Here is a 25,362-nt window from a genome sequence, read left to right as displayed (position 1 = left end):
TCTATTGCAGATTTGTGCAAAACTGTAAGCGATTTTTCAGTTAATACCACCTTATGTGAGTGTAAAAACTGTTTTCATATTCCCAGTTTCCATTGGTGCAGTTTGAGGGTTAATGCAAACCCATCTGAGACAGCTGCAAGAAAATAGTTGTGCATTTCTGCAGACCACAAATATGTTATATTTGCATGTATCATACTTTCATCAACATTTCTGAAGTTACATATGGCTGCATATGATCTGCCAAGCTGCAGACAACTGTTTGAGACCGACAAATAACAAAACGCATTGTGTTTCAGCGAGTTATTGCTGTGTTTCCAGCCTCTTTTTAGGGATAAAAAGCTTTTCTTTTTCTTTTTTATTATTATTTTTAATTACAATGAGACTTAAAGGAATGAAAACTGTTTTTTCTATTGGTTGGACAAATGTTAAATTACTACAGTCGACACTTAAAACTATTTTTATGGAAGTATGTGTAAAAATATTTAAAATAAAGGCGCAATTATCTGTTCTGTTTATTTTGAAAATAACAAAAGCAAATGTACACGGTATGATAACTGTCATTGTCCATACCATGGTATACCTTGAAACTGGTATACTGCCGCAACCACAGCGAGCAAGAGTCCTGGTTAAATTTGTGGTGTGTCTGATCTCCTCTGATTTTTTAAAGGGAGTTTGGTGTTATATTTTCCACCAGGAGGAGGATGGGAAATAATCCCAGAAGGAGTCTAGTTGTAATCTTGCAAACAGTGACCCTGAAAGATCCCAGTCTTTAAAAGTGTGTGACTAAGAAATAAAATTGTCTGTAGATGAAAGAAGCTGTCAGATTTGAGTCTTTTAAACTTTTTTAAAAGTCTTGTCGTGTATGTTAGGTATTAATCGCCTCCATGGGCTGCGTTTCACAACCACTGCAGTTGTGTTTGGGCCAAACCGAAATGAGTAACTTCTCATTGTTTTTAGAACACCTGCAGATACACCTGTCCCTTTCACCTCACGCAGCGTCTCCTCCTCATGTCTCCGTTCTCCCCTTTCAAACCCGCCCCCCCCACCCCCAGGGAGGCGCGCCTCACAGTGTGAAAACCTCTGATGTAGATAAACACTTAACAAGATGAGAATCTGTACTCGGAGTTAGAAATGTAATCTTGCCACCAAAGTGGAACTGAAACAACTGCAGCAGCTGCCAGATATCTACGTGCCGGGCAGACCGCGCAGCTCGACTGCGGTTTAATTCCACATCAGTTATGCGGCTGGGTTGTGATTAAATAGTCCTCCGTGCCAGGTGTCAGTGCAGTGTACTGATGCTGCATTCACGTCATGTCAGAAGGTCGGAAGTGTCTGATTTCCGAAGTTACTTTTCCGATTTTATTGTGTCAATGCGCTCTGAGGTCGCAAAGCGGAAACAACACAGAAGCGACAAAGAAGACGGGTTTTATTCTCACGTTAAGAGCATTTAAACAAGAGACTGTTTCCAGTTTATTTTTCTATATTTTTCTGTTGAATCGAGGTCACTCTACATGGTAAATGGTAAATGGACTGTATTTGTATAGCTCTTTTCTAGTCTTGTTGACCACTCAAAGTGCTTTCACACTACATGTCACATCCACCCATTCACACACACATTCACACACTGGTGGCCGAGGCTTCTGAACAAGTTGCCACCTGCTACTCAGTAATCATTCACGCGCACTCACACTCCGGTGACACGGCATCGGGAGCTATTTGGGGTTCAGTACCTTGGCCAAGGATACTTCGGAATGTTGTCCAGAGGAGCCGGGGATCAAACGACGACCCACTTTACCTCTGAGCCACAGCCGCCCCGACAGCAGTTAACACTAATACCATATTACACTTTACATTTGATCAAAAACTGAGATTTATTACAATAATTAATAAAAAAGTTTCTTACCGTTGACCAAACATTGACTTTTGCCAGCCATGTTTATGCATTTACGACGACAAGTCAGCAACTCGTGTTATTAAATAACGTTATTAATGTTAGTATCCTCGCCTGGCATGCTTTAGAGTTAAAAGTTTGCTTGCTTGCTACGGCTAAAAGATGCATATCCTAAAATATGCAACTACTAAAAGTAAATGATAGCTACAAAATAAAGAAATATATAGTTTTTACTGCCCAAAAATAACACTTTGTAGGTCGTTCATGTGCTCGTGACTCGTAAATACAGTAAATATGGTAAATATGATATTATCTGCATTAACTGCAATATTTGATGCAATAATTTCAACTACAGCAATCCTCTGTGCAATTATTCAAACCTGCAATATTCTTCCAATTCTTGAATATAGGCTATATTTAACATGTGACACATATTATTGTATTTCTCTATATCCATATTTTTACATACTTTACATACTCAGCACATTATAAATACTTTTATTTTCAAATATTTACATATGAGTACTTATTGTCTATTACTGTATTTTTTTACATTTGCATTTTTACACACTTGCTACATTCTCAGCATATTATACGTACTTTTATTTTTCAATACTTACATACTTGGGCTAATCGTTTACTGTTATTGTATTTCTATTTCATATTTTTATATACCTGTACTTATTCCTACTTGTTATAATTCTCCATGCTGGCATTAGAGCGACTGTAATGAAGATCAATTTCCCCCTGTGGATCAATGAAGTATTTCTGATTCCTGATTCAGAATAACTGTCGTAACTTATTTCGGCCATCAGAGGAGCAGCTTTAGTCTGCTGCTGTTAAGTAAACACAGCAGCCTGCTGTAGGAAGAGACAGCAGAAGAGAGACTGTGGGACAAAAGTCCCCAACTTCCTCTCCAAGGAGGTCCAACAGGAGCCAAACTGTCTTCCTTACTGACACTAAACCCATTGGCTCTGTCACCGCATCCCATAATTCCTCTGATCATTGCAGTGACACTTAAACTGACCTTTTGATTCCCAGCTCTGACACACAGGTTGGGATGCATATCTCCAATTTTCAAGCTGAAATCTCCAATTGGATTCCTGCCAAACGCCTCGCGATTGACCTTGACAAGACTGAGCCGCTGTTCCCCTCTCAGGAATCCTGCCCTTAACAAGAGCCGTCAATCACGGTGACACCCGCGCCGTCGCTCCCTCCCGCACTGACGTTCGGTTTGATCTCAGACAACAGCGGCTTCGGCAGCTTTTTGCAGATTTTCGCTGTGTGTAAAATCCGCTGACTCAGCTGCTTGTGCAAACACTCTTTGTCTCCCATCTGGACTGCTGCAGCTCCGATCTGGCTGAGCAACCTGGAAATAACTGCAAGCAGACAGTTGTCAAACTGCACTTCAAAATGTACCCCGGCTTGTTTCTATTACTGGAACAGACAGCGGTGATAGAGTGTGTGTAGAGATGCTTTAAACTGTTGATGTACAGTCCTCACGTCAACTCAGTGTTTAAAGTTTTGGATTCAAACTTATCCAATGAGGACTCAAACAGCTTACAGTTTAAAGACATCTGTGTAAACGTGCAAGTATTTCCCTTTTGAGAAGGTAGCCGGGTTTCCATTAACCCCCAAAGTGCACAAACTAAAATTGCAAATTAAAAAAATTCCCAATGGAAACACATCAGTTTAAAATAAATAAATAAATAAAAACTCCATACCATAAATACCATATTACACTTTACATTTGATCAAAAACTGAGATTTATTACAATAATTAATAAAAAAGTTTCTTACCGTTGACCAAACATTGACTTTTGCCAGCCATGTTTATGCATTTACGACGACAAGTCAGCAACTCGTGTTATTAAATAACGTTATTAATGTTAGTATCCTCGCCTGGCATGCTTTAGAGTTAAAAGTTTGCTTGCTTGCTACGGCTAAAAGATGCATATCCTAAAATATGCAACTACTAAAAGTAAATGATAGCTACAAAATAAAGAAATATATACACATCAGTTTAAAATAAATAAATAAATAAAAACTCCCATTTATTGCAAAAAAGTATTTCTGCTCGCATGAGGTAGTTTTTCAGATGATTCCAAAAAAAGACATATTTTGCAAAACTGTATGTAACATACTGTATATGACTTAAATATAACATATTGCAAGAATAAAGGTAGGTCACATGATGCTATAGCTACGGGTTTGTCTGTAGGAACTGGCTCCCTCGAGCATGAAAATGTTATTTATAAATCCATTATTACCATATCCCACAAATATACATATTGCTTATTTTCAGGTAATTTTACTTTTTGTAAATTTCTCTGCAATTTTTTGGGTCATGTCTTTTGTTTAAGCTGCTCATTGCCCTTCCTCTCCCTGCCTTTTACAGAAATCAAGCCAGTTTGCTCAGGTGTTAAAGGGTTAAGGATTTGTTTCATCTCTAAAGTGAACCCTTTACTGACTGTTTCCATGTGTGTTTGAATACAAGATTAAATTAAATGAATATCTGTGTTTTAAATTGTTTGTACCTGATTTTGAGAGAGCAAAGGTGCAGAACCTGAAGCTGAAATAACTTCACACACACACACACACACACACACACACACACACACACACACACACACACACACACACACACACACACACACACACACACACACACACTCCTCTCACACACAGATCCCCTCCGATGTGATCAGACTTTCAACGCAGCTGCACATAATGTCTATTCACAGACGGGGAGGTGGCGGAGGGTAGCGCGGACCCGGGGACGACACAGATGACAGATGATTGAGACAAAGCCGAGCTATGAGCGAGACGATTTCACACGCCCGTTCAGCTCGGACCTTTTCTCCATCATTGTCCCAAAGTCGTACTCGCTCTTTCCTATTCAGTGTGCTAACGTTTGACTTTTTCCTCCGAGGCCCATCTCAATGACAACCGAAAGAGCATCCTCTCTTCCCTCGTTACCGGAGGAGTGCATCAGTCCTAATAAGAAAGCTTTTACACGGTTAATTAAGAGACACTGTAATGCAGTAAGTAATGCTCAATTTACTCATCTCGCTCTCCCCCTCGTCTTCTTTAATTTCATTCAGAATCAATCTGTCGGACTCTCTTTTCTTTCCTCGATTATGTGGACTCTTCTGCATCTACACTGTGTGCTCGCGTCCCATTTGGTCCCATTTGGCTCCATTTTGAGCCTTTCCAATCGTCTCTCTCATCGTCCTTTTCTTTACATTCTCAGCCTCGATGTTGCGGGGCAGAGGAGAAGGGGAGAAAAGGGGAAATAAATGACCCGGTCGGGGAAGATATTAAGATGGTAAAATGCTGGAAATAGGGGGCAGCATTCACCACAACACAAATATTGGCAGGGGACTGAGCCGCAAGGACTTGCCAGTGAAACTAATGTAAACACGGAGGGAATATAGAGTGGAGAGGAAGAGAGGAGCCGCGAAAATGGAGAGCAGGATAGTGTGGAAGTGAAAGCGGATGAGTAAATAGACCACAGATACTCAGCTTATGGCCAGCAGGTCAAATCTGGCCCCCTGTAGGGTGTAAAAATAAAGTGACTCACACAGGGAACTGGTTTTGTATTTTTAGTATAAATTAGGTGCCAGAGTGCATAAAACAGCATCAATATAGTGACTGTTTATTAAAAAAATGCCAGAGGAGGATCCCCCGCACCAACCCGTAATGTCCTACAATCCTTCAAACATCCAAAAATTCTAGACTTGTCCCGTAATCCTAGATATTGTTAAATCCTAAAAACATCATAAAATCTGAGATATGTCCTTCAATCTTTTAAATGGCCCAAAATCCTAGAAATCTCGTAAAATCCCTGAAACGTCTGAAAATCTGAGACATGTTCCAAAATCCTAGAAATGTCCTGAAATCTGAGAAACATCCTAAAATCCTAGAAATCTCATGAAATCCTTTAAACATCCGAAAATCTGAGACATGTTCTAAAACCCTAGAAAAGTCCCGAAATCCTCAAAACATCCAAAAATCCTAGAAATTTGTTAAAATCTGACAAACATCCTAAAATCCAAGAAATGTCCTAAAATGCTTGAAACTTCCTAAAATCTGAGAAACATCTAAAAATCTGTGAAATGTTCTAAAACCCTAGAAATGTCCAAAAATCCCACAAACATCCTAAAATCCATAAAATGGCCCCAAAATCCTAGAAATATCCAAAAACCCATAAAATGTCCTACAATCCTTGAAAAGTCCTTGAATCTTTGAAACATCCTATAATCCTAGAAACGTCCAAAATTCAAGAAACATCCTTAAATCCATAAAATGTCCCAAAATCCTAGAAAAGTAATAAAATCTTAAAAATGTCCTAAAGTCTAAAAATACAGGAAATGTCCTAAAATCCTAAAGTTGTCCTAAAATCCCAAAATTTCTTAAAATGCTCGAATTGGCCCAGAAGTCTAGAAACCTCCTAAAATCCAAGAAACTCGGTCAAGGCTGCTGCATCTGGCCCCTGGCGTCCTGTGGTTTTGTAAAAGTGGCCCCTGAGCAGAGCAGGTGGAATATCCCCGAAAATAAAGCGGCCGCTCTTTAGCAGAGAGAAGACGAGCGGACGCTGGGAAACAAACAGAGCGGACAGCAGAGAGCGAGCTGAGGCTGCCGTTTTTAAAGGTCCACACGTTTGAACATTAATTAAAAGTTATCCACTGATGAATTGCCCGGTGATGAATTGTTTCCCTTACCATAAAAACTGTGTATGCAGCCCAGAGGGATAGAGGCAGGCCACTAAATCTGTCATCCATGTTTTTCATGCTCTCTGCTTTTGACAGTAATGAGCCGGGCCCGTATGATTGGCTGCTCAGCGGCTGATTAAAAGTAGTTTCCTCTAATACACGGATTTACTTTGACATTTCTCATGAAGGATACTAATGGCTTCATAACAGTGGTGAAAGCAATAATTATTTTCATTAGCAATTCATCTCCGGGTTGTTGTTTTGATTAGTAAATGAGTCGTTTCGTCTTTAAAATGTTACAGAATGGTGAAAAATGCCCGTCACAGAGCCAAGGTGACACATTAAAGCGGCTTCTGACAATATCTTTATACTAAAACTGTCAATCAGTGTGAAAACAATGTGACATTTGAAAGGGGTTTGCTTGCTGAGAGAAACCTACGGAAAGTTAACGCCTGAATCTGCAGCTCCACGTGGCTTTATGGGGCTTTACAGTCTTATTTAACCCTTCGATATTAAACACACTCGTATTGCTCTGCTTTAAAAAATATTACACATTAATATTATTTTGTACTTCATTAAGTTATTTAATCAACAACATCAGCCCTAATCATAAATGAAAAAAATATTCATTAATTTTCAGAATTTTAACCCTTTAAATGCCTGGTGTTGGCCACGATGCCACTATGTTTTTAGATGAAAAATAAAAAAAAACACAAAAAATGAATTATTTTCAATAACTGCATGCAAACTTTTGGTGGTAGCAACTCATGAATACGTTACAAAAACACATCATGTCGACGTTTTTAATGAGACGTAGGCCGAGTATATGAGCTGACTGTCATCCAGAGGTGGAGGGGATGGTGAAGGGTTTGTCATTTATGTGAGACGATTGCCAAACTGCAGACCACGATTCAAGACCAACAGACATCAAAACTGGCTGTTTTTAGCGTGACATCCTTGTGTTTCCAGCGGCTTTTTTGGAACCAAATGTAGGTATTTTGTAGTGACACATGCAACAAAAACAGTGCATTTTGAGCCTAATATGCTCTTTTCCTAACGATTACCGAGTGGTTTTTGTGCCTATACATAACACACTAACCACAGCGTTGTTGACACATTAAGTTTTAATGAATCTGCAACATAATAACATGCAAATGTACAATAAAACCTAAGAATATGACTTTGGCTTTCAATGCTTAAATGGTTAACGGTTTCAGATGAACCTTCTGTCATTTGCAACAATTCGTTGATAAACTGATTAGCTGATCGACAGAACAACGATTTTCTTCATTAAATAATGATTCCAATATTTCTTTGGTTAAAAATGGAAAACAGTCCGGGATTCGAGCTCACCTATGTGACTAAGTGGCTCTTTAATTACCTTATTTTCCAAAGATTTCAAACAAATTTGCTCAGTTTTCAAAGGGTTAAAGAAAGTCACAGGATAACTGAGGTAAGTATAAGTCAAAGTGTAGTGACAGTGATACCGTATATGTGTCCCTGCTGCCATGCAAACACGATGCTCTAAAAGCCATAAATTTATAGCTATACCTCGCTATAGGTGAACACTCAGAAATGCATGAGGCAGGACGAACGTGCGCGTTGCAAACGTGCACAAGCAAGCTGCATAGGGGCTGTTATATGACGCGAAGTGAGAGACAAATTGCAGAGTTGCAGACCGAAACGGTTCAGGGCCTCGGCTGAGTCTGATAAATTCTGCCCGCTGAGCTCCACTAATCACTGCAGCCTGTCACAGACACGCCCCTCTTCCCCAGAGAGCCGACGACCACGCTCCTGATCTCAGGGCAGACCCCATATAACACACACTTACGGACACACCCATGCAGCCCCCCCCACCCGTCCACACACTCAGACGTGCGCTCTCTATGCATGAATCCGCTGATTGTCAGACGGACCACAATCAAAATACAGTTCGAGTTTCCTCGTTTTCTCTCCTTGGTAACAAAGCAATCCTTTTTTTCTGCTCCCCGTGTGTTTTTTGCAACTCGCATGAAGCCAGAAACTGCAAAGAACAGCACAAAAATTTCCATATCTATCATTCTTAATTGTTTCTCTATTCCAACCCCCTCCGCACACTCAAACACACAAACACACACGCACAAACGCACTCAGCGTGCTCGTTTGTAAGCTGTATCAGTGTAATTGATGCAATGACTGGAAATAAACAGGCAATTTAAGTGCTGGACACCTCACTGCTCACTCTCCCACCTCTAGGTTTCCTCTTTGTCCTCTCTCACACACATACAAACGCACACACACATTGTGGACTATCTCGCAATCGAACAAGCTGGAATAAGGGACAAGGTCAACATGCTGGGGGGGAATAAACGTGTGAGACAGAGAGGAAATTAGGCAGGATAAGAATAGAGAGGGACAGAGGGCATGCAGAAAACAAAGAGTAATCTCACAGATGACTCATGTCTGGATGGCCTGTTTAACGACAAATTTACAGCCCATGAGAAAACCAGAGCAACAGACCGTGTTGTCACCGGCCGATTTTTAAACAGTTTTTGCTGCCTTGACCACTACGCTTCATGTTATCCAGAGGCCTGCAGGAGGTGCACTTCACTGCTTTCACCTTCCAAAAAAATGTTTCCCTCTAAAAAGTCTTTCCTGTTTGCGTGATGGGTCGCCCTCACTCGACCACTCAGCCGAGCGGACAGTGTTCCGACCTCTCCTGCCTGCAGCGAGCTCAGACCAAAAAAGACAGAAATAGCCCGAGCTGATCCAGCCGGCCACGTCAATCTGACCAAGCTGCAGCACGGAACAGACTTCCTCTTGACCGCTTAAAAGATCCCTCATGTTGGGCATTCTCTGCATGCATGTGTGCATCTATATCTGGCTTGTGACAACACCTTTTACCAAAAATGTGCATAAAAACTTTAACCAAAGATGTGCACCAAAATGTGACCCAAAAAAAAAAAAAAAGCCAGAAATAGCCAAGAGGCCACGTCAAATCTGAGAGGGCTGAAGCACAGATCGCACTTTTTCTTTGCTCGTTTTAAATATTCGTCATATTCTGCACTGTGTGCATGCACGTGTGCATATATCCTGCCCTTTAACAGTACTAATTCCGAAAAAAGCCTCATGCCAAAATGTGCACTAAACCCTGATCCAACTGGCCATGTCAATCTGACAAGCCTGCAGCACGAAATAGCCTTTTTTGACCGTTTAAAAGCCTACATGCCAAAATGTGCATTTCAATATGACCACACATTGCACGTGTGTGACAGCACATATTACTTAAAATGTGCAGTGATATCTTTTCAAAATATGTGCACAAAAATGTGACCAAAAAAAAGACCGAAATAGTCAAGGCTGATCCAAGAAGCCGCATCAATCTGACCAGACTGCAGCATGCAACAGACCTTTTTTTTGACCATTTAAAAGACCCTTCACATTGTGCATTGCATGCATGTATAATGAACCATTACAGAACATACTCATTTCTAAAGAGCCACATTTTCACCAAAATGTGATAAAAAAAAAAAAATCAAAAATAGCCCAAATTTAAGCAACTGGCCACGTCAATCTGAACAAGTTGCAGCATGAAACAGACTTTCTTACAACTGTTTAAAAGATCCCTCATGTGTGTGCATCTATATCCTGCCCTGTAACAGCAGATATGTCTGAAAAATGTGCACCAACATTTTTACTGAAAAATGTGCACTAAAATGTGACCAAAAGTTGCTCCAAAATGTGATTAAAAAAGACAGAAATAGCCCGGGCTGATCCAACCGGCCATGACAATCCGACTGGGCTGCAGCACGAAACAGACGTTCAAAAGATGCCTCATGTTGTGCATTTTGTGCATGCATGTGTGCATCTATATCCGGAACCCGTAACAGCACTAATTACCCAAAATCTCCACGCCAAAATGTGCACTTGCTTGTCTTACTCTGCACGTGCATGTGACTGCATTAATTTGACCCCACTCGGTCCTGTTAGCATCAGTTGGGAGCAGTCACGCTGCATGAATATTAATAGGTTGCAGCCAGTTGTGTTTGCTACAGAGTTCATAATAAACAAGGTCTAATAATTTAATGCGTCTGCATGTTGACATATCCCATGGGCTGCCATACTGTCTCTACATGAGGTAATAGAAAAAGAGAGTCAAGCATGAAATGACGGTGCAGGACTTGACAAATGGAGAGGCAGAAACCAAGAACACAAGGAAAAGAACAGCGGTCCTTTGCCTCCTCCGTTCTTGATGGAAAAAAGCCTCCAGAGTATCCTCGGATCACCTCAGGAACCCCGATCACCAGGAGCCTCGGAAAACACAGTTTTATGGCGGCCTAACCATGCAGATAAAAATCTAAACTGAATCCAAAATAAACATGACATTTTGGAAATAAAACTGCACTGAAAGGGGTCAGTGTACACGCTCTATCTATACAGTCAACCAGTTTTTTTTATCTGCATCATTAAAACTGTTGGCCTCCATATAAGCATCATTAGCTTTAAGGAAAAACACAGCTCTGTGTCTCTCAGGACCTTTGACCACAGCTCTGCTGCACAGCCACATTTTCAGGACTGATGACATTTGCTTTCCTGCTGAGGAAAATATAGTTGTCATCTTTCAAACGACATGCCCTTGACTCAAGCAAGCAGCTCAACCTTGACTTGAGCCCTAACATCAGACCGAAGGCATTTTACAGAAGTAAACAAACATTTGATTCGTCCACAAGATTAATTGCTGTAGAACGGCCACGTTTTAAAGTTACAGTAATGTTATCCAAAGTCATATATAGATAAAAATATACTGTACTGCAGTGTCTGTGTCTTCGTTTTAAGATTTACAGCTTATGAATTATTCTCAGATTTCACAATGCAGCAACATAAAAAAAGAATAATCCTACTTCTTATGTCTCAGCATTTTTACGACTTCTGATAATTTAAGACAGCTACAAATATACAAATACAAATTAAGGCCTTACTTTTAGATTGATGAATTCAATGGCTTTTAGGACATTTTACAGATCCACAGGAGCCCTGTGGATCTGGGTTAACATCTTTCTAGTGAACGGCGGAGTCCACACCAAAGAATCTGAATTTACAGGCCGTCACATTCGACATGGCAGATGACATTACAGAAAAACGTGTCACTGAGGCCACGCTTAGACGAGAATGGCCCTACTAAAAATGGAAAAGTCTTTTGCATTTTTAAAAAAATCCACATTTATATGACAACATTGTTAAAACGAACACTGTGTGCACGGATTCGCAAAAACAACTGAAAACGCTGTAGTATGCACACCAGGCCAGTAGTTGTGGTGGTGTAATTTGTAACTGCACACCAAAGAAGGACACCACATACCTGCATAAAGGCGTTCTTCTACGAAGACGATGGTGAATGCACACGCAAAAACAGACAGTCGGTAGTCCGCCATTGTTGTTATTGTTCTCCTACTGGTGCACGGCTATGTCAGAAATGTAATGCGCAAGGTGTGGTCGTGACATTGCCAGTTTACACGGCGATAGAAGGGGTGGCGTTACACTCTGGAACCCGTTTTTAAAAGTCTGCATTTTTAGGCCCCCAAAATGTCGTTGTCGTGTTTCTGAAAGGCCAACAAAAGTTTAACGTTTCATGCAAGAACAACACAGTCTCACTCTGAGGTCGTCACACAGTGACGGTCAGTCAGTCATTTTCCACCTGTGACCTTGCAGGATGCCGCTACCATGACGTCAACAAATGCACGTGTGGTGGGAATGCGCGGCATGGTCCCTATGCTCACACAACGGTGCGGTCACGACTGTTGGGATTAGGCACCAACGTCACAGATGGTAAAGTTTAGGCAAAAAAAGGCATATGATAAGGTGAAGAAAAAAACACACAACCTGGTTTCTGGGACCTGTTTTCAAAAGCTTGTGTTTTCAGGCCCCAAAAATGGCGTTGTCATGCGAACGAAAAGGCCAAACCACAATAAAAGTTCAACATTTCATGCAAGAACCGTTGCCATGTAAATAACCCCTTAGATTTGGTACTGTGTGGAAATTAATGAAGAAATCAACAGCTGCCTGAAAAGTCGGGAAAACGTTTAGAAATGTTAAATTTACAGCGTGCATTACATCTTTTGTAGTTTAGGATCTAAAATGAGACAAAACACTGCGCCAAAAGATAGAGACTCTTGTCATGATGTACAGTATTTGTTGCTTTTTCTCACTCTGCGTCTGTTTCTTGCTGTGCTCTTAAATGTCCTCATATGTCCTTTCTATTGCTCTAAAATCAACACCTCTCTCCCTGTACATGCTCATTCTCCCCTGAAAGACTTCACTCCTTGATGGCAGCATTATCACCGCAGCCCTCTGACAAACAAACCCCCACTCATACAACAAAGCGCGCACACACACACTCACACACACACACGCACTCACACACACACACACACACACACACACACTGCGTGGGCTCTCTGCAGTGCCTCTACCTCATTGGCCACAGTATAATACTTCATTAGCTATATAGCAGATTTTACCGTTCTAAGTGAGATTAGCTTCCTTTGTCTCCTTTTAGCCTCTGAAAAGCTCGCTGCCATAAACCTTCTCTGCAGTCACAGAGCCAATAACCTCAAAGTCAAGAAATTTTATGTTTTCCTGGCATTTTTTTATTTTTTATTCGCTATTCATTCCTTTATTTCCCAGAGTGTGTGTGTGTGTGTGTGTGTGTGTGTGTGTGTGTGTGTGTGTGTGCTGGAAGAGCTCCATGGCAATATGACTGATTGTGACTGTGACACTGAAAACTGTGACACTGTAAAAATACAGATGACGGACTCCCAGAGGGGTCAAACTCTCCCATTTATTAGTTAAAAAATAAAGAAACCAAGTTTGAAAATGGTATGATGTAATTTTCTAAAAAGCTCATAAATCATGAAATGCACCGTAACGTGTTTATATATTTAACGACTCTCTACTGTAATATTAAACACCTACAGTATTAACAATCAAACTGCTTAAGGCGGTTCCATAAAGGGCAGCCATTTGTCTTTTCCGCGCAGAGGAAAGTTAAAAAATTCAGGAGGCAGACCGCGGCCACAGAACTCCATTTTAAACCTTCGGAGAAATTTTCAGCGCAATTGATCATCGCACTTCATTTCACAAAGCACAAAGCCTGAAGCGCGGGGAGGAGGACTGCTCGGTCGCAGGAGGAGGGAAGGAAATCAGAAACAGTAAACCTGTCCATCTGGGCCCCGTCTGTGTGGGCTGCTGGTTATTGCACCCTGACAGGGCTTCAGCAGAGCGGCGGCTGATGTGTCGCTGTAATCTGACCCGGCGTGGGCGGCGCAACCAGCTCCGATTGCCTCTACGTTCCGGTCTTGTGACGCCACAAAGTTTAGAACAGACAAGTTATTAATGTTTTTTTGCTGCTCTTACCGTATGGCAATTACCCACAGCTGACTGCACTAAACAGGAGGCGTCAATCTGAAACAACAAACTGAAAATGTCACAAGAAAGCTGCGAGCAGAAATGTTCACTTTTATTATGAACTGAATGTTATGTTGAAGCCTTTTGAAACTAAAGCTGTTTATCCTCCGTCAGCGCACATTATACATAACGATAGCTGGGTTTACATTACAGATTTGCACGAGACTTAAGCGATATTGCATACATGTGTGTATTTGTGTGCATATATATTTCATTTCTATTTATTTTTGTATTCATGAGTTACGTTTTTAAGTAAAGAAGGATACGTAAATTTATTAGTGAATGAACATTTGATGTGATTGTTTCTTTTCTTCTGTTGCTTTGGTTTTTTTTTTTCTTTTTTATGCACTATTCTTTTGCTGGTTTGTACGTTTATGGTCTTGGGGGGGGGAAACATGTTCGAAATAAAAAATTGAAATCAATCAATCAATCTATTTCGATAAAACACAATTGCGATATAACTGATTTTCTGTTCTATTGATTATGCGACTTCTCTCTCCATGTTACATGATTACAAGCGTAAAAACATTTTTCTGATCAATGGGATTTTTTTTTTTCCTCAAAATTGACGTGTTTCCATAAGCCGTATTTTGTATTTGCGGGTGTCAGATTTAACCCTTTAGGGCCCTTTAATATTACAAACACCTGTATCGCTCTGTGCACAAAATGTGCTTTTCAAAATCATGCTTTAAAAAAATATTAAACGTGAATATTTTCTGCTTTTATTGAGTTAATTTTTTCACCAAAATCAGTCCCAATCATAAATATCAATTAATCTTATTTTTCATGATTTTAACCCTTTAAATACCAGAGTTTTATTATGATGCAAACATGTTTTTTGGTGAAAAATTGTCTATCACAGCCTGGCCTGTTAATTATTACATTTTATATGCAAAATAGATTTTTTTTTTTTATTATTATCACTTCCTGGGATATGTCAATGCTTTGCAACAACATGACAGGTGTGACAGTGCACCTAGTGGGAATAGCATGTATTTTCTCCATATGCCAAATATGTTCAAAGACGACATCATCAGGTGGAAAATAGTAAAAACGACAAATTCCAAGGCAAAAGCCCAGAATGACACCCAGAGTGGCAGATTGTTTGCACTTAACAGTATGAATGCAAAAATGTAGTTTCCACAGTGTATTTTAGACTTATTGTAGAAGCTTGGCTGGAAATTCCAAGATTAAACAAAAATACATAGTCTTGCCAAAATTATCCAAAAATTAAGAATATAAAGTGTGAAAAAAAATTGACAGTATCAAAACAAGTCACCAATTCAAATGTCGCTAAACTGGGTCCCACCCACTACAAACCAGTAAAAACAGCACAAATTTAAAAACAAAAAAACAGGAATCTCTAATATTAAATAACCAAAAACTATCCTCACTTTTATAGAGAATGTGTTGATTTATCTTTTATAGCAAAATGCTGTTTGAGGAAAAGGTTTTCAGGGCTTTTATTATTTCTATGGACGGCAGCCTGTTTTCTGTTCATACGACATTAAAGCTTTGAATTTCTGCCCTGATATCTGACAGAGAGGCGACAACAATATTCAGATCAGTTTGGCTGCTGACCAGCTGCTTCCAGCTTTTCACGGTGGCAGATTCCTGGTAACACGTTGATCACGTTGCTCGCAGAGCGTCCGAGCGCGGCACAGGGATACACAAATGTTCCCTTTTATATACATTTTGACCTTATCCACTTTTCCTTTGGACCGATTCCATGCAGGTCTCCTTGCAGTGTGAGGGGCAGCGCCCTGCTTGTGAGCCATTTCACTGAGCTTTCTGTCATGGTGGCTTGTGAATTATTCATTTAAACATGATTGACCGTGGGATTGAATTACGGGATTGATTGATCAGTGGGCTCGTAAAAAGGAATTCCAATGACCACTGAAACCTAAGTGTGACTTAAATGACTACAGGGCGGAGCGTGCTCAGGCAGAGCAGGCTGAAAATGCATCACAACGTCCCTCAATATGTGAAAACAAGTGGGAAATGGTGGATGTTGGCTGGGAAACTAAAAACAAAAACAGAAATAAGGATGGAGGAGGGAAAGCTATGATGAAAGCACGACATCTGTAAACTGTGAATACTCCCGATGCAATGTACGGAAATATAAATAAAAACGGCAGTCTGTCACTTGATGCAGAGGCAGAGATTAAGTCTGCAACCAGCAATTATTTTCATTACTCTTACTTAAAATTAGTTTCTTGCTTAGAAGATTAAATCTGTACAATATCAGTGAATTGTGAAAAAAGCAACTCCCAAAACCCCAAATATATTCACTTTATCATCAATAAAAACCAAGAAAATTAAAAGATATTCACACATTAGAAGCTCCAAGCATTTTTGCATGGAATAAAATGATCTATCATGCATTTCCTTCCTTTTCTCTCATATTTATAGAATGATGCAACGTCCGATGTTTAATAGTAAATGTAGCAAACGTTTCAAATAATGAGGTAAACATATGTAAAAGTAGTAGATGTCAGCAAAACCTCAGACCGTTCTGAATACTCTTTTTCCAATGCTTTTATCTGCTTTTATAACAAAATAAGCAGCGATGGATTTCTTTGCATGATCATCTGCTCCAGGCACGCTACTGCAAGTGTTTACATTACATACACTGCTACATGTGGCTACATGCTAACATCAGTGAAACATGTTACCTTGGTTCCGAATGTATTTTTCCCCAATTTTGGATAATATTCCTGCTGGAACATATTTTGTTGTGTTTAGAAGCTTTTATTGGTGAGTTTGCAATTGTGACAGTGTGGCATTACATAGTCAATCCCCAGCTGCAAGTACACTGCTACATATAGCTACATGCTAATGCTAGGAAACATAATCCTGGTTTCCAGTGTTGTTGATTTGTCACTAAATTGTGATGATATGCAGCCTTCTAATAGGGTTGTGTTTACCGCTTTCATGAGAAGAGTACGTTTGAACGTCTCCCTGTTGCGGTTTTTAAAATCTCACAAGTGGAAATTCTCTGAAAGCTCCAAGTTATAACTTTCATGTACAAGATTTCTAATGTTGTAAACAAGAGCTCATGAGTCAATTTTAATGCAGCAATACTCCTGCTATATATATATATATATTTTTAAAGATTTTATTTGGAATTTTTCACAATAATTATCACTATGCCCTGTTAAATTCAATCCTGGACTGCATGTACACAGCTACTTGTAGGAAACATGTAATCTTGGTCGTCAATATGTTGTAGATTTTTCTCCAGATTTGGGTGTTATTCCTGCTGGAACATGTCAACTTGAGAGGATTCTGTTTTGGAAACTTTTATTGGTGTTTTTTATCGTAGAGAGTACTACTGTACATCGTTACAGTTAATTCCCAGCTGCACTGCTACATGTAGCTACATGCTTACATCTGAGACACATGTAATCTTGGTTGCCGATGTCGTTAATTTTTCCCCAGATTCAGATCAGATTCTTGCTGAAACACTTTAAAGGATTCTGGTTTACAAGCTTGTTCTGTTTTTTTGTATTGTTTACGGTAGAAAGTGACATTGTACTCAGTTACAGTCATTCCCCTGCTGCAAGTACACTGATGTAAATAAGAGCTAACACCTGGGAAACATTTAATCTTGGTTGCCAATGTCGTTAATTTCTCTAGATATTTGGATCATATTTTTGCCGGAAGATGTTCTTTTCTGGTTTACAAGTTGTTATTGGGATTTTTTCACAGTAGAAAGTGCTGCTGTACTCCATTACAGTTTTTCCAGCTGCAAGCACACTGCTTCATGTAGCTACATGCTAACATCATGGCAATATGCAAACTTTGTTGCAGATTTTGATTTCTCCCCAAACTCAGATAATATTTCTGCTGGAACACGTCAGCCTGTAATGATTTTGGTTATGAAGCGTTAATTTGTAAATCTTTTTCAGGCAACAGTGCTGCTATGCTCAGTTACAGTCATTATCTGATATGGAAGACGTGGAAACACTTTAAGTATGTAAACTTGTTCTAGAAGAAACCTTGAATATATGCATGAACCTAAAAATAAGCTTAATAGGACCCCTTTCGACTATTAAATCAACATAGTTGACAATTAATTTCCTGATAATCTACTAATTAATAACCCGACCTATTACTGCAGCTCTAATAAAGACGTTGGAGGTTATTTTGGTGTCATTGCAAGAGCAACGCTCTCCTCGTGTCCTGTGCCACCAATCTCCCTTTATATGCCATAAAACAATTTATCTGACTTCTAGTGAAATGCAGAGACACATAAAGGCTTTTTTTCTGGCAGGTGCCCTGTTTGTTTTGGTAATTAAACAAATGTGTCATTGTGGTAATCGTGATAATCAGTGCTGGAAGGCTGGATGTTAACACCTTAAACTGGTGCTAAGAGCAACACTCACACAGATATCAGGTTTTATAGAAATGTCTCATGTTTCCTAGAAGATTATTGTTGCTGTTGTTTCTGTCTGCGGCTCTGATTCTCTCTGTGTCTGTCTCCTCCATCAAAGCAAAACAACAAATCCCCGTATCCCCGATTTTTCATTACCGCCTGTCTTGCTTTATCCCTCAAGGTTCAAGTCTGAGCCTTGTGTTTTGTCCATTTCTTTTTTTTCTATTTTGTGCATTTTGGCGTTGCATGAAGTGCTGGACATGCCCTTTTACTGCACTACAATAATCCCAGATTACACACACAGATATTGTGTGTGTGCTTGTACCATTTTTTTCTGCACACGTCTTGTTTTTTTTCACATGTGCTTTATGCAATCTCGGGTCTTGTAATTTCGTCTTTGCAACCGCTGACCTCTGCGCCGCCATAAATTGTAAAATTCTGCAATCCAGCCTCTGCTAAACACTAATCAGATGGGTTTCCAGAGCTGCTGTTCATTCTGCATCAACCAGAGAACCTGACCTAAATGTCACTTCCCATTTCGACTGAAGGAATAAAAAAAAGGATAGGCAGACATCTACCATTGGGGAATTCTTGAAAATGAGAAAATTATGAAAGAATAACTACTGCTTCTTTTGCATGCCTGCTCCTCCTGTTTTCAACACCACTTATCAGTCAGAATGTCACACACACTCAAGGCTGAGCTCGAGATCAGCTGTGCTGTCTGCGGTGTGAAGCAGAATTTTTTATATATGAGTGTTTTTCACAGAGGGGAGCGGGATGGCGCATGCTGTTTGTATTATAAAAGGTGCTGTTTGCATATTGCAGAGTCATTACGGGAGATGTCTTTCTTTTGCTGTGTGCGATGAAGCTCCTGAATTTAAAGGCGAAGCAACGGCCTCTTTTTTTTTTTTTTTCATGAGTGGAAAGAAAAAGGGAGGAAAAAAAGCCACATGAGCAACAAAGCAGAGCTTAATTATTGCTCCAGTCACAACACAAAAGAAAAAGTGGCCTCCCTGAAGCAATGAACACAAACATCTTCATCATAATAGGTGAGACGCCCCCAGGGGAAGACATGGTTTTTTAATGAACTGGTCAATTTTGAGATTTTTGGGCTATTTTGTTTCTATAATATGTCTTCTTTTAGACTAGTGTGAAGAAAATGTCCAAAATGCACATTCAAGTGTTCATTTAAGTTAAGTTTCTGTTCTGGCAATTTGCACCAAGCAAATATTTAATTACACAATGCTTCATTTGCATATTAAACCCAAATTTACAAAAAAAATCCTTAATGTACATCAAATACAAAGGTTTCATAGTGATATTCATTAGCTTAAATTTTAAAAAAAAGTGTGGAACTCTACACATATCTTTAAAGGCCATTTTCTCAAAATAAGTTTTTTTTAATACTCTGAGCAAAAGTAAAACCTCTATTTCGGTTGCACTTACATACACCAAATTTTCCAGTTTTATTCATTTTATATTCTATTTACTAAGGGGTTTATTCATATATCATACTAGTCTTATTTATAAAACATTTTAGACCTGAAGACATGCCAAATATGTCATTTTTATGGCTGTCAACAGTATTTTCTGATTGATGTCGAAATAAAAAGAGATATTCTGAATACCCTCTGAAAAAAGAAAAAGATTTTTTTTAACTTTATTCAATGCTCAGATTTTGTAAAAATGTATGCAAACAAGCACATTTCAAAAACTTAACCCTAAAATTAGCACAAAAAAATTACAAAATAGCAAAAAAGAAATAAAATTACCTGAAAATTAGTTTTTAAAAAAGAGAAAAAAAGAAAAGAAAGAGTTAAACATAATATTTCCAAGAAATCTGTATTATAAAAACAAATTGTCTTAAAGTAATAAATCTACTGGAAAAGCTTCATTGTGGTTTCTATTAGTTCAATTATTTACCCTATTCTCTGTAGTTTCTCCCCTCAACATACAGTAGAAAGAAAGGACTTTTGTGTGTCACTCTCTCTTTTTTTGAAATGATTATTTTTTTAAAAAAATGATCTAAATTTAAAATCCACCCACATGTAATTGTTTTTTCTCCAATCAATTCCTCTCCTTGCACCGCTGCTTTCAATGCTTGATTTTATGGCAGCTGCCCGCGTGGCCTCTGCCTCGGGTCCGTCCCACCGGATTCATTTACAGGCCTTTTGTGAACGTACTGTTGCCGGTTTTAATGGCCACAAAGCTCTATGGGCAGCGGGGAGTGTAATGTGTGCTGCATGTGTTTGAGCTCTCCAGCAAAAGAACAGCAAGAGGAGATCCAGAGCTACAGCGTACGTGCAAGACTCAGTCACGTTCAAATGTGTATTTTCTCAAGTCAGTTGGCAAATATCTGTACTTGGTTGGCATGCCCACTGTACCCTACTGGCTGCCAGCTGTCACTCAGGAAGACAGAAAAGATGGAGTGGGGGGGTGGGGGGGGTGAAGGGAGTGGTGATGATGTGAGGACACGAGCCCCGAGGCTTTCTTTCTCTCTTGTTTCTCATTTGTCTCTCTGATGATAACAAAAAACACGGCAGCCCGATAGAAGAGAGGTCGACATCAGAGAGAAAAGGGAGAAAACAATGCTGAAGGGAACGACAGAGAGAGCGAACATGATACGGGAGGGAAATATGACCGGCCATTTTTCATGTTTATGGCAAAATTACCAAAACATTGTGATTCTGAATGCATTAGCCCAAATGGGAGCGCCCTTGGGTTCATTATGACACTAACCATATACAACTATGCAGTTTCAATGCATACTTTTCTTTTTATGCATACATTTATGCATACTTTGCATACCATGTGAAATATGTGATGGGAAAGGCCTTGTCTGGATGCCACATTTTGGCATTGCACTCCAGTGAAGAACAGGCTGCATGCTCGTGTGTGTGTGTGTGTGTGTGTGTGTGTGTGTGTGTGTGTGTGTGTGTGTGTGTGTGTGTGTGTGCAAGTAAGTCATTCACATTGTTAGAGGCCTGCAGCCTGTCCCCATTATGATTCAACCACAGGAAAACTACAATTACAAGTAAGCAGCAGAAGAATAAGCAGTTCATTTAACCCTTAGGGACTGTTAGGTGCATTTTAAGTGCTTTTCATTCTTCATTTTTTAGATAATTCTGGCTGTGCTCCAGCATATACATTTTGGCAAGATTGTGTAATTTTTTTAAACTTGGAACTTCCAGCTCAGCTCCAAAAGGTCTAAAATACACTGTTTAAACAAAATTGTTACATTCATACTTGATCGAGTGTTTTTCACTTGGTAAAAGTGTTTGTTTTGGTACAAGACATATAATATGGGTTCTGATTTTATTAGGTTTACATAACATTTTCGTTTTGACTGGTGTATAGTAGTAGACATGTTTATATTTATATAACTTATAATTTTTCCATTAGAGAAGTCTGCGCAGATTGAAAAAAGATTGAATAAAACCGAGACATCTTGCTGACAAAGTGGCCTAGGAAATATGGTCTGTTGAAACGGCCACTATATTACTGTTAAGTAAAAAAAAATGCGCCACTGAAACCCATTCAAACTGCAACTTTTTGATCGAACAGCCATCAAATCATCGTACTAATAATTCCAAATCTCACTGGTGGTTAGTAGTCGCAAAATGTGACAAAATAGTTGCAATTGGAGCTCTGCAAATACAAACACACGCCTCACCTGCTCACACTACCGCCACTACCTCTCATTAAGTCAGACTGTTATCGCAGCGCAGTTAAACGTGATGATTTATCTTCTGTAAGCTGGAAACAAACGAACAGCTCTCCAGTTCATGTGTTAACAGTAATGGCACATCGTAGTAGTGCTCCAGGGTTGCAAAATGTGACTAAATAGTTACAGCCTGGAGCTCTGCAAAAGCCCTGCACTGTGTGTGTGTCTGTGAGAGGCAGAGAGCCGTAGGAGAGAGAGAACCACAACGCTGGTAGCTTATAAAATGACGTGACAATTTTTACTCAACGTTCTCGATAAAGTCATTTTATATATCGCATGTGGAACGAGCCGCAATACCTCGAGTAAATTCTATATATATATCACCCAGACAGATCTGGCTTTGCGTGACTACTCATTGATAGATAGTTCAGTGAGCTAACCCAGCGGCACAACAGGTCAGCAACGGAAGAGACAGTGACAGGAAGGAGCATTTAACGTATTTTCATATGGCACTTGACGAATTAAGGACTTATTATGACCAAACCAGAGTTGGTGATTGTTGGAACAACGGAAAGTCTAACCAAGATGGTTTCGGTGAGTTTTGAGTGAACAATTAGCCAGCCTTAGTTTGGTGAAAGACATAAACTTGAATTTAAAAAGGTGTGCGGTTGTATTTTTCTCTTTAATTAGGAAAATAGGTGTAATAATAGTTACTTTCTTGATATTTTGTGTGTTTATTTTGTTTGTTCACTGAAGTAAAAACAGCTAGAAAAGCATGTGAAACACACATCGCCCAAGCCTCAGCCACACCAAACACCACAAAATCTAACGTCCTGACTTCTCTCTCTGACTTTGGGACCATCAATCAACCAACAATGCAGCACGGAGAGAATTTCAGCTTAGTTACTCTTAAAAAAAAGTGTCAGCAGCATGTGTGGGTTGAAAATACTCTATATCAGCACAAACTGTACATTGGGTTTGACATGAAGTTATATAATATTCTTTGCTCTGCTGCAGCAGATTAATAGATTTCCTGCACTTCTTTCATGTTACACTACCGTCCATGCAGATACAACTTGCTCATATTCCACCTCATGGGAAACATTAATATTTAATACAATTGACCTGTACAGTGGTTTTACAACTGAGCGGCACTCTGCAGCACGAGTGATTCAGACGATTTTTTTTAATTTGCGTGTGTATTTTGTCAACATGTCAGATACTGAAATTGAGCATTAGGCGTTTCGTAAGACACTGATTTGTGATTTACAGAGTACATGGGGGTTTAACAGATCGCTAAATCACTAGAGGACACATTCTGCTGGATTGAAATGCTGAAGTGTCTACAAATGTCAATACCACCGGGCCTCAGAGAGCTTCCTTCATGTGTTATTTAAAACCACCGTTAACTGCATCGCACTTTGGATTTCAAATCTCAGCTTGTTTTTGGTTTGAAATTACAACTGTGATTTTCCAAATCTCTCATGCTAATAATAATGAGCATGTGCAGTTTCTCTTGTGTAACACGATAAAAGTCATAAGATTAACAAAACTATTTCAGCGTGTGCATGCACAAAAGTAAATGAAAGAAATCTCCATCTCGGCTGCATGAGATGGCATTGTCAAAGAAATAAAAAGCACATCTATATATAAAGAGGTTGTGTTCCATGTTGTATTGAAATGAGCTACATTTTATCTAAAGGAACAGCTGATGCAATTAAGGGAAATTTAGTGGCATCTAGTGGATGGCAACAGATGGCAACCAGCTGAAACTTCTCAAATATATTTTTTCTAAATTAAACACATATATAATTAAAAACAAACAAGAAAATGGCCCAAAAAAGTAATTAATATATGTATTCTAAAGTAACAAAAACACAACAATTCCTGATTTCAGATGATTATACACTAAAGAAAACATACTTATTATGTTCCATTCCTGCCAAGATATCCTCCTAAATCCTACACACTGGACCTTGAAATGAAAGAAACCTCCAGGGCTGTATGACAGCATTGTCAAAGAGATACTGCTATTGCACTCAGAAAATAACAGTTTTATACAGTAGTTATGTTCCATGTCGTATTAAAACAGTTATGAGCTACATATTATTTAAAACATGTTGGTTCGGGCTCAACTTTCTTGGAGTCTGAATGCGTAGGATAGAGCAAATTAAGTTCACATGCCAGAAGAGCATATTTCCGATGGGAAAACGGTGCACCGACAAACGGGGCAGAAGGTCTGATTTACCGCATCCGATATGATCAACGCTACATCTCTTGCATCGATGTACCCAGAGCCTGTTCCCAAAACGAAGGACAAATGAAAATTGAGTGAGGATGTAGACTTTTTTTTTAGTTTCTCAAAATAGCAGAAAAGGAGGGAAATAAAATTGCCTGTGGTAGAGCAACACAGGCTCTTTAGAGACAGAAGAATTGTGATTTTATTCCAGCTCAGTACGCTTTCACAAGCTGCTTCAAGCTATTGATGTCTGTTCCCACAACTATTGTTATTGCACATTCAATACACGAACTCTAGGATGCCACTTTTAAAAGTAAAGCCACATATTAGAGAACGTCGATGCAATAGCGAACCAGCTCGCTCAGCTTTCATCTGCGCGGAGCTTTCATCTGCAGATGAACTGGTCACTCTGCATGCACAGTCGAAGTAAAGTTAGTTACTCGCAGCATTTAACCGTCTCTTCTGAAAAAAATGAGACATCAAGAGTGTTTTTTTTCCTTCTATTAAAAAAATAGAAGAGATTCCGAATAGTCAAAAAGACAAAATGAATGCAGGAAGCCGCGATTCTTTCGCCTCAAACCACAGTAAATGGTTATATCAGCACCACAGCTGATGTAATCAGGGAAAGATATGCACTGCACACACAGCAAGACTGAAGCATAGCAGGGGAGGGAGAGCAGTTCCTGTCTGCTCTTTTTACTGATATCATGAAATTGTCGATCCCCCATCTTTGCACCTGCACTAGATTCAATATTAGAATGGGAAACCTCACAACGTCTTTTGCATATTTCCTAAAAGACTCTGATCTGATGGATACGATCTATGGGAAGGTCTCTGGGGAACTGGCTGTGACAGCAGGTGCAACACTGGTGGTTATCATCCGGTTCTCTTTCACCATGCCTCATGTCTAAGGCTGCAAATAACGTTTTGGGGTTTTTTGTATCGAGTAATTTGCCAATTATTTTCAAGATTCATCCGTTGCTTTAGTCTATAAAATGTCAAAAATACTCATAGCATAACTATTTTATTTAT

General features: G+C 39.4%; 1 protein-coding gene across 1 annotated transcript in view; it reads right to left on the bottom strand.

The window, feature by feature from the left end:
- The window catches only part of flrt1a (fibronectin leucine rich transmembrane protein 1a), a 58,738-nt gene that overhangs the window by 23,695 nt on the left and 9,681 nt on the right, over positions 1 to 25,362 (bottom strand). The window lies entirely within an intron of this gene.

Source organism: Plectropomus leopardus, chromosome 15 (genome assembly GCF_026936395.1).
Source record: "Plectropomus leopardus strain MGB_pleo_1.0 chromosome 15, ASM2693639v1, whole genome shotgun sequence".
NCBI classification, from domain to species: domain Eukaryota; kingdom Metazoa; phylum Chordata; class Actinopteri; order Perciformes; family Serranidae; genus Plectropomus; species Plectropomus leopardus.
The sequence above is the reverse complement of the archived record's forward strand: the minus strand, read 5'-3'. Positions and strand labels throughout refer to the sequence as shown.